We start from the raw sequence: 10325 nt of genomic DNA, 5'->3' as shown, positions 1-10325 counted from the left end.
TCTAGTCTCGCCTCTCTTACCAATTTTTCTATGACATTCTTCAAATCGAAGCACTCGTTGGTGGGATATCCATAGATTCGATGGTATTCACAGTATTCCTGCCAGTTTCATCCTCCTTTCTTGCTTTTGAGTGGACAAGATGGAGGTATTTTTTCAATGTGGCATACTTATTGATAGATATCTACAAAAGACACCCGAATAGGGGTGTAGTTGTGGTATTTCTTGATCTTTTCTCCATGCTGATCTTTTTTTTTTCTTGGATTCTTTATCTGTATCTCGGGAGGAGTAGGGGAATCCAGACTTTGAGGTCTCTCATAGTCGAGAATTTTTCTCTATGTTGATGTATTTCTCTGCTCATTCTGTACTTCATTTAGAGATTTGGGATATTTTTTCGTTGGAGTGACTAAAAGGTCCTCTCGTAAGCCTTGATGAGGCCCATAATGGCTGCTTCTGTTGGCAGACTTTGTATGTCCAGATATGCTTTGTTGAATCTTTTATGTACTGTGGAACTTTCCGTCTCCTTCTTGATCTTAGACTTGGGGTTGCTTAGTTTTGTCTTTCTGGATGGAGAATCTGGCTAGAAATTTCTTGGCTAAGTTGTCAAAGCTTGAGATAGACCTAGGGGCAGATTGTTCGAACCATTTAATTAATGTCTTTGTCAAGGTAGTCGGGAAGGCTTTGCAGCGGACTGCATCTGAGGCGTCAGTGAGATACATTCTACTTCTGAATTACTGAGATGATAGCTGGGATCTGATGTGCCATCGTACAGAGTCATGTCGGTGGGTTTGAAGTCTTTTGGGATTTGGCCTTCATGATCTCTTTGGTGAATGGGTCTTGGTCTGCGAGCGTTGGCTAGGCTTGAGCAGCTTGAGTGATGAGGCCATCGGCGTGCTTTTCGTAGACTTCGATATGTCTCATTTTGATTGTTTTAGCGATCCTAAATGCTCTGGCTCATGTTTGTGAATTTTATCTTTTTAGGTTGAGAATATCGTCTAGTGTCCTCCGCATTCTTATGTGGCATTTTTTTCCAATCAGAGTTGTGGTCTTGTCAAGGTTGTCCGCCATGATGATGGGATGTTCCAGGTTCCGATCGCGCCAATTTCCAAGGGTTACCTGAAACTATAGGTGATCTCGGATGAGATCTTCTGTGCTGTTGGAGATACATTTCGGCTTGTGGGTGGTGGCCGGAGCTGTCGTGTCCGACTTGTTGGACTGGCAATGCTGCTGATCCTTTGTCACCGGAGGGTGGTGGTACTGCAAGGGACTCTGATGCTTAAGTTAGCAGGGTATTAAGCAGGTATTTTGTAGAATCAGAGTATGAGTTATACCTGGTGCTCCAGTGTATTTATAATGGTGAAGAGTAACCTTCTAGAGATAAGATAGTTATCTTATCTTAATTATCTTTGAGTGAAGTCATCTTACTTCAAGGGAACCGCCCTTATCTCTATAGGCTTGGGCTGGCTTTAGATTTGGGTCATGTTCCTCTGTTTGGGCCCTTTTTGGGCCTTTCCTGGTGATTTGGCCGACCTCTTTGAGAAGAGGTCGGATAGTCCTGACCTAAAGAGGTTGGTCGACTTGTCGTCAAGAAACCCGGGTCAGACAGCTCGACCCAGGGTATGAACAGTAGAACAAGTGGAGGAAGCCGTAATAGTTGAAGAGGAAGAAGTTGTTGAAGACTTAGGAGACGCCGAACCTCCATGGGAATCTAAAGTTGTAGAGTATTCCTCCAAGAAGCTTAAAATTGATATCAAAGAGGCTAGTGCACAACCTCCATGGCATATACCCTATGAAGAATTGGATGGAATAGATCAAGAAATGAGTTCCCTTGGTGATGATGATCATGAATCAAGTCTTTCTAGTGATGAATCTACATCTGCAATTGAACTCCTTGAACATAAGGACCTCCTTTGATTGAGTCTGAGAATGATGTGTAAGTGAAAGTCCGTCGAAAAGGTTGGACGGGAGTTGAACATGCTTTGTCAAGAACGTTGGAGAGTTCTATACCTAGGTTGTCGTCTACTCCTTCACTTGGGTGGGTAAAACTTGTTTCTATTCGCCTCACTTTCCCACTTGAATACGGCATTCTTGAAATGGATGGTCAACTTAGGAAGCTTTATGGCATTAAGCGTAAGAGAAGAATGTTTAGTGGTTGGAGTTGCAAATCAAGGCTCATCAAGGTTGAGATTTTAAGAGCTAAATGCAAGGGTTGGACTAGTGATCCATTGATTGGGTCTAAGAGAAGAGTTTGGTACTCCGTAGAGAATTCGAACTGTCTGTCACCCGGTTGCTTAATCATGTTTAGTATTGTTTTGGTCGTTGTTAAAAAAAATTGGGCAACCCACGCGTGCGCGTAGCCACGCGTGGGCGTCGAGACCAATTTGGCTCTCCCATCTAACGAACAAAAAGTTGTGATGGAATCGTGCGGCTGGTGTGTTAGAGGCACAATTCGACCCACATGTACGCATCCCTGACACGTACGCGTCATCTTCATTTCTAGCACACAACGCGTGGGCGTGAGCGACAGGCACGCGTCGAACGTAAGTTTTGCCCCCTTCAATCTGAACAGAGACTTGTGCAAAAACGGTGATGGAAGCATGCGTTTAGCACAAATTCACCCGACGCGTGTGCATTTATGATGCGTACGCGTCATCTTCATTTCCCTCCACCCACGCGCACGCGTCAGTGACGCGTACGCGTGGATTTGAATTCAGTAACACCCCTCACGCGAGAACCCTTCTCACTCGCGTCACCCTATCCTTTCACCCCAACGTTTCTTTCCCTTCTCTTCCTCTTCCCTCCATTGAAAGATTCACTGCACACCACCATCACCCTCACACCGCAGCTCAGTTCCGGCGACCCCGAGCTACCGCAGACCACCCTTCCATCTCTTTCCTTTCTTCTTCTCCTTCTTCTTCTTCTCTATCCCTCTTCTATGTCCGTCTACCCATCTTCTCCGCCTTCACCAAGCACCACCACGAACAGCCACTGCGCCGCTGTGACGCCGCCACCTCTGGGCCAGCAATGCATCGCCCCACTCTCCTTCCCTTTCTTCTGCCCATTTCTGTTCTGCTTCTCCCCAGGTTACAGTTTTATCTGTTTTCACCTATGCTTCTATTTTCAAAAAAAAAAAAATTTCCTTTGATTAAACTCTATGTTAGTGTTAGTTGTCTAGGTTGCTGTTTGATCAGGTTAGCTTAGTTGAATTAGGTGGTTAGATAGTTAAATGATTCTGTAGTGGATTTAGGTATGAACTCTGATGTTTATTCTATCTGAAATTAGTTTTCCTGTGCTGGTAATGAGCAGCCCTGTGCTAATTTCGTTCCCTGCTGCTGCTTCATTGATTTGACCTGTGCTAAATTAATTTGTTTCATGCTGTTAATTAGGTTAAACTGTTATTGATCTTTTGCTGCTATTTCATTGATTTTACTTTTGTGCTAAATCGGTTTATATGATGCTGCTGCATACTATTGCTGCCTTATTCTTCTGTTGGCTGGCTGCTCTTTGGAATCCACAAATTTTGAATTGTGTTTGCAGTGGTGATGATGTTAATGCTCTGTGATGTTTTACATGTTGCTGTTGTTGCTAATTTTGGTTGCTACTATTGTTTGATGCTTTCCTACTTCATACTGTAAATTCATATGAGTTTGACATTGCTAGCATCTTGAATAATTCATGTTACCACTTCTCTGGACTTCAATTTGAATTATCAATTGCTCTATTTCAATTTCCATTATGTTATTGCCTTAAGATTAAGGGCTGCTGAGATGTTCTTTTAATTCTGCACTTAAGTGTTTGAACTCAGCCTTCCCTGCTTGTGATTAACTCAACGTTTTACTGCTGTTTTGATTTATAATGCTCAATGCTTATAAAGTTCGTGTGTAACACTTGTTTAAATCAATCTTGAGTTTATATGGATTGAAAATTCTGCTCATGTTTGAAAATACACCCTTTGCTTATCTGACATTATAGTTGTTGGTTTTGCATGAATCGTTCTGAGATTCATATGAGTTGCTGATTCTGTTTGAAACCAAGCTTGAATTGTTGATTTCTGCTGTTTATTTACTCCGGGAACGCTCACATTACTGCTGGAATGCTGCCCAATTTTTTTGAAAACTGTTTTACTCAACTTCCACTCATGAGTTGACTTTAGTACTTTTGAATTATGATTTATTTGGTTTAAACCAAGCCAATTCATGGGGTGATAGGTTAGCATTTCCATTCCTTTTGTTTCCCTTTCTATTTGAAATGCATTGTTGATGATTTTAATTCTTTTTGTGCTTCTTTCATTACATGTTTATCATCAATGACTCGCATTGTATGCATGACTGTGAGCTTGCATGTTCTTAAACCTTTTGAACTTTTTTTTAGTTAGGAACTACATTACCATGCCACTAATTCTAACCTACTTCTCTAACTTTTAACTAAATTGACTTTCTCACTTTTCTTTTTAGTTTTCACCTTTTTCAAACTAACTCTTTTAATTCTTTTCGAGGCATGATACATGTTGTTTCTTAACAAACAAGCATTCTAAATTTTATTGTATAGATTCCTGGATTGTGATTTCTGATTAATTTCTTTGAATCCTACCTTTTGTTCATCCCAAGGATTTATCTCTTTATGACTCACTTCATGCTTTAGCTTTCACCCCTCTGTTTCCTATATTCTGTTTGTTTTGCTTACATATTATTTGCTTTTTTTTTCCTTTTCTCTATTTAATATTCTGTATCCTGTAATTTCTGTTTTCAGAATGTCTGAAAGAGGGAAAGGCAAAGCCAAGGTCACCTCCAGTAAGAGGAAAAGGTCACAGCCATCTACTGAGCCGGCGACCTTAGGCTTATATGAGCGGTACTTTAATGAGAAGGACAAGGTTGACCAAGCTACACCTTCTAACAACCCATATTAGTTTGCCAACCTATACTGTAAGCTCAGATTTGAGCACTTTGATAAGAGAAGCCTCATTGTGGAAAAGAAACTAGATGTTCCCTCTGATTTGAGGCAGTTTTCTGAGCCTCAGATTAGGGATCGGGGTTGGGTATTTCTGGACAGAGAGCTAGTGCAAGCGAACGAGACTAGGGTCTGGGAATTCAATTGCAATTACTACCGAGTGACCCTTGATGCCGTTCATCTCAGAGAAAAGCAGATTCTAATTACAGAGGAGGCTATTGAGGACATCCTCCAATTTCAGCCTAAGGTTAGCTATAAGGATGCCTTCCATCAGGCTGAGGAAGATATTAAATGCATGACTTTTGATTGGGATGCAGTGCATCATACAGTTGCCCTTCCGGATACCCCTTGGGAGCAAGGATCCAAGAAAGAGACTTCGAGAGGCATTACGTTCGACTATCTGACGAAAGAAGCCAAAGTTGTGGCAGTAGATTCTATGTACCTATGTCATGCCCAGTACCCATGCTACTGGGCTCCCGACTGATATGATAGTTCTGATTTGGTGTGTTTTAGAGGGGAAGGGGTTGTACCTTCCACGACTCATTAGGAGATACATGTACCGGGCCACTGTCAGAGGCAACCTACCATTCCCTTTTTTAGTCACATAGCTAACTCACCGGGCTGAGGCACCCTAGGAGAAGGGCGATGAGGCACCAGCCGCTCACGGTAAGGACAAGGTTATTCCTTTTGGTGACTGGTTTGGTGACCACCTAGTAGCCCGGCACAGAGACCGAGCAGCCATAGTAGCAGCTACTGAGCCGACTACTTCTTCAGCTGTAGCAGGACCATCGGCACCATCTCGAGCAGCACCATCATCCACCTCTCAGCCAGTCTACCACCTTGTGCACCACCTTTTCAAGCGCCTTGATCAGATGGAGCGTCGCACTCAGCGATGCTTTGAGTAGTTGGAGCGTCGCAACAAGCGACGCTATGCCATCTGAAGCTGATTGTGACTATTGGGCATACTAACATCCCCTCCGAGCCTGACACACCCTCGGAGCACTCTGAGGAGAAGGAGGAGCAGGAGGAGACAGAGGAGGAGGACCAGCAGCAGACAGAGCACAAGGAAAATCAGCCTGAGCAGCCTACAGAGCCTCAGGCACCTGCACAGCCATCGCCAACAGAGCCAGCGACACTCCCTTCAGTGGGCGACGATCCTTCTCACCCAGCTTGACTGAGAGCATCGAGGACGATGCTGTGATTTAAGTGTGGGGAGGTTGCCGTCTCCGGCGGACCATATTTTGGGGAACTATTTCAGACTTTTGTTCTATTTTGCATTATTTTGTATTTTTCTTTATTTTGTTTTATTTTTCTTTTAGTACTTGATCACTTTTATTTTGTTGTATTGTTTATTCTTACTTTGTTGCATTTTGCACTTTGGGCTTGTATATATCTTAGATATTTAGCTTGAATTGCACTTTTAGTTCATTAGTTGTGATGTGGAAAAATATGGATTATTGAGCTTAGTTTACCCTTTTGCATATGAGAAATTGATTTGATTGAAAATAGGGAGTGAACTAAAAATTTTTAAATTTTCACAATCACATCATTTCATTTAGTATACATATATAATATAAGAAATGTTGGTCAAATTGATGAAATTTTCAAGGAATGTATCTTTTTCTTAAAAAAGGCATTTTAGATTCACATTGATTTGAGTTAAAACTTTTTGTAACTTGCATGATATATATATATATATATATATATATATATATATATATATATATATAATTGAAATATGGTATTTGAGCTAAGAACACACAACCCATGAGTTTTGAGCTTAATTGCATGGTTACATTATTTAACCATGATTTTTTTTCTTGTGTGTTTTCTTCTCTATGATTGCAATCTATGGTTTGTTCCATTCTATATGTCCATTATTTAGTGTATATTCATGCATATATATGATTGAGACCATCATTTGATATTAGCTCACTGATAAACCCATATTTTATGATATATTTTGTGCCTAATTTAAGTGATTTATTCAATCATTCACTCACTTATTCATGTTAATTGCATAGTTTTTGATGCGCATAAACTAGTTATGCTACGATTTAGGAAATTGCACGATCGGCAAAATTCCTTCCGGCAAGTGCACCGGTTATCGTCAAGTAAAAACTCACAATAGAGTGAGGTCGAATCCCACAAGGATTGGTTGAGTGAGCAATTCGGATTAGAAGTGTGTTCTAGTTGAGCGGAATCAAGAGTGAGATGAGAATTTGCGGAATGTAAAGTTGGCGGGAAAAGTAAATGACAAGAAATTAAAATGGCGGAATCTTAAATTGCATGAATTAAAGAGCAGAAACTAAATTGCTGAAATTAAAGGGAATGGGGGTGATTGCATGAATTTAATTGCAGGATGTAAAGAGAAAGTGGAAATCAGAATTGGGGGATTCATTGGGTTAAAGGAGATATTGAGATCTCCGAATCAAAACATGTTTATCTCTTCCTCAAGCAATGCGTTCATTGAATTTTGCTTGGCAATCTTATATGATTGGATCCCAATCCCTTGGCTCACCAATTCTTTCTAAAAATGAACAAATTCCCAATCCCTTGGTTTAAATGTTCATAAGAAGAGATGATGCTCTATCACTGATTATACCACACAATTTCATGAACCACAATTTGGTAGGATTACATGTCACAATATCCATCCAAACCCCAATCCAATTCATTGTGAGAAAGCTTCTCTAGCATGAATCCTCCATTCCTTTCCCAAGGTTCCGAAGGATTCCAATTATGGGTAGTTTCTTTCCCAAGACAACTACCCAATGGAATTAGATCGAGAAGCTTTCTAACAAAATTCAAGAGAAAAGATTGAAGAAGAAGATGAACTATTATTGATTCATTGAATTACAATAGAGCTCCCTAACCCAATGAAAGGGGGTTTAGTGAGTCATAGCTCTGAATTCAATTACAAAGAAAAGAAAACTAGCTCAATGAAAAGGTAAAAGTCCTCCCTAACTTAAATTCTATCGTATTTATACACTTTCTATATTGAGCTTCTGTTGAGTTTCTTGGGCTTTGAGGCCTCTCCCTGCTTTCCTTTTGCCTTGGGTTTATGATCCATAATCTTGATGAGGCTGTTGATCCAAATTCTGTAACCTTTATTGAGCCAACTTAGTGATAATCAAATAATGACACATGACTCAATAAATTGATATTTCAAACTCATCAATCCTTCAGGCCCAATCCCATAAACCATGATATTCAATTGGGTTTCATACCAAAGTAAGTTTAAGTTAATATTTGTGCTCAAAGACTAACTTAAATCACAATATTTTTGGCCCAGAAACCTTTTCCAAGAGTGGCGTTTAAGTTGCAGTTTAAGCTTAAACTGCAGCTTAAACGCCAGACACTTCCAGTGAGGCCTTTTGTAGAAGCACGTTTAAGCTTCAGTTTAAGGTTAAACTGAAGCTTAAACGTGGAAATGGAAGGAGGTAGCCCTGGAGAGTCATGTAGTCGAACACGTTTAAGCTTCAGTTTAAGGTTAAACTGAAGCTTAAACGTGGAGATAGGAAGGGCAGCCCTGGAGGTCGAACACGTTTAACCTCCAGTTTAAGGCTAAACTGGAGGTTAAACGTGGAAAAGGAAGGAGGCATCCTAGAGGTCGAACACGTTTAACCTCCAGTTTGAGGTCAAACTGGAGGTTAAACGTGGAAGCTTAGAATGGTAGCCCTGGAGGTGTCGAACACGTTTAACCTCCAGTTTGAGGTCAAACTGGAGGTTAAACGTGGAAATGGAGAAAGCAACCCTGGAGGAAAGTTCTTGGTCGAACACGTTTAAGCTCCAGTTTGAGGTCAAACTGGAGCTTAAACGTGGAAATGGCTCCCTGGTGCTCTTCCCACTCCTGGATGGCATACTCATTCTGGCGTTTAACCTCCAGTTTGAGATCAAACTGGAGGTTAAACTTCAATTCCAGCATTTCTTATCCTTCATGATTTTTGGCGTTTAAGCTCCAGTTTAGGCTTAAACTGGAACTTAAACTCCACATGTGATATTCAAGCTTCCTTTATTGATTTTGTTGCTTCCTTGCTTAGCCTCTTCTTCCCTGAAATTATCCAAACAAATACATCAAAGTCTTGCAAAATTTCATGAGAAATCTTCCATTCATAGCATTCAAGTAATATAACTAAAAACTCATGGAATTTGCATCAAAATCATATTGTTTGGATGGTTCATTGCTTTGTTCTTCATTTAACCATTTTTGGTTACTTTAAGCTCAAGAAAATGCATAAAACAACTAAAACTAACAGAAAAATGCTAGTGAAACTAGCCTATGATGCCTTGGCATCACAACACCAAACTTAATACTTGCTTGTCCCTAAGCAAGTCCTGAATTATTTGAGAAGAAAGTATGAAACAGAAAGCAATTACATTGGCTATATTAGCAAGCATTTGAAGTTCATCAGAAGGGTTTTATGCAGAAAGTTGCAGCATCACTTTTTCATACTTATCAGGTAAGATTATCACTTTTTCATTGCATCCATCAAACACTGCTATGGCCTCTTGTTATTTTTATGTCTTTGGCACTTTTCTCTTCTTTGTTTTTCTTTTCTTTTTCTTAGAGCTTCTTTTGCTCCTTGTTTGCTTAGTGTCATGTGTTGCACAAGCCTTTGGCATTTTCTTTTTCTTATCAGTGCACTACACATATCCACTTTAGGCATTTTAGTTCACATTTCTTCTTGAGACATTGGTGCCCAGCACCTCTTTGTGTGACTAAATGTTTTGTATTTAGGTTGCTCTTGATAATGGACTTTTGGTTGATAATCCCGGGTTAGTTAACCCAAGTTACCAAGTGTTGAAACACTCCTCAGAACCTATTCATCCAAGCATATCCTTAATACATAAACACCACAGGCATTTGTCTCATAAGTTCAAACCATTGGTGCCTAGCTTATTTTCTCAATTTTTTTTTGTTTTTCTTTTTTGGTTGCCCTTTTTCAGTGGCTTTTTCTTCTTCCTTTTTCTTTCTTTTTCATGGCCAAAGACATTTATTCATCAAGATCCATAGACAGTTTTCAATTTCTACACAAAGAATGATAATTCTACACTCTAATTCTAGTGATCTGACTAAACAATCAAGCATGCATACCACCACTTAATTCTACTTGATTTGTCACTAATTTAGCCAAGTTACTTTTGTTCAAACTTTTCTTTTATTTTTGGAAACAGAACAAGCATGGCAAGCACTTGTTTAAGAAGGTGAAGTTATATCCAAACATCTAGGCATTCACTTTATTCAAAGCAAACAACAGACACATATACTAAAAACTTCACATTCCAGAAAGATTCAACATTTACAGTTTAAACTAGAACACGCATGCTTTTGTTTGCCCTTTTTAAGGAATTATCAAGGAACAATACCACCTTGTGAA

The sequence above is a fragment of the Arachis hypogaea genome, chromosome 16 (genome assembly GCF_003086295.3).
Source record: "Arachis hypogaea cultivar Tifrunner chromosome 16, arahy.Tifrunner.gnm2.J5K5, whole genome shotgun sequence".
NCBI classification, from domain to species: Eukaryota; Viridiplantae; Streptophyta; class Magnoliopsida; order Fabales; family Fabaceae; genus Arachis; species Arachis hypogaea.
Note: the sequence above shows the minus strand (reverse complement) of the source record.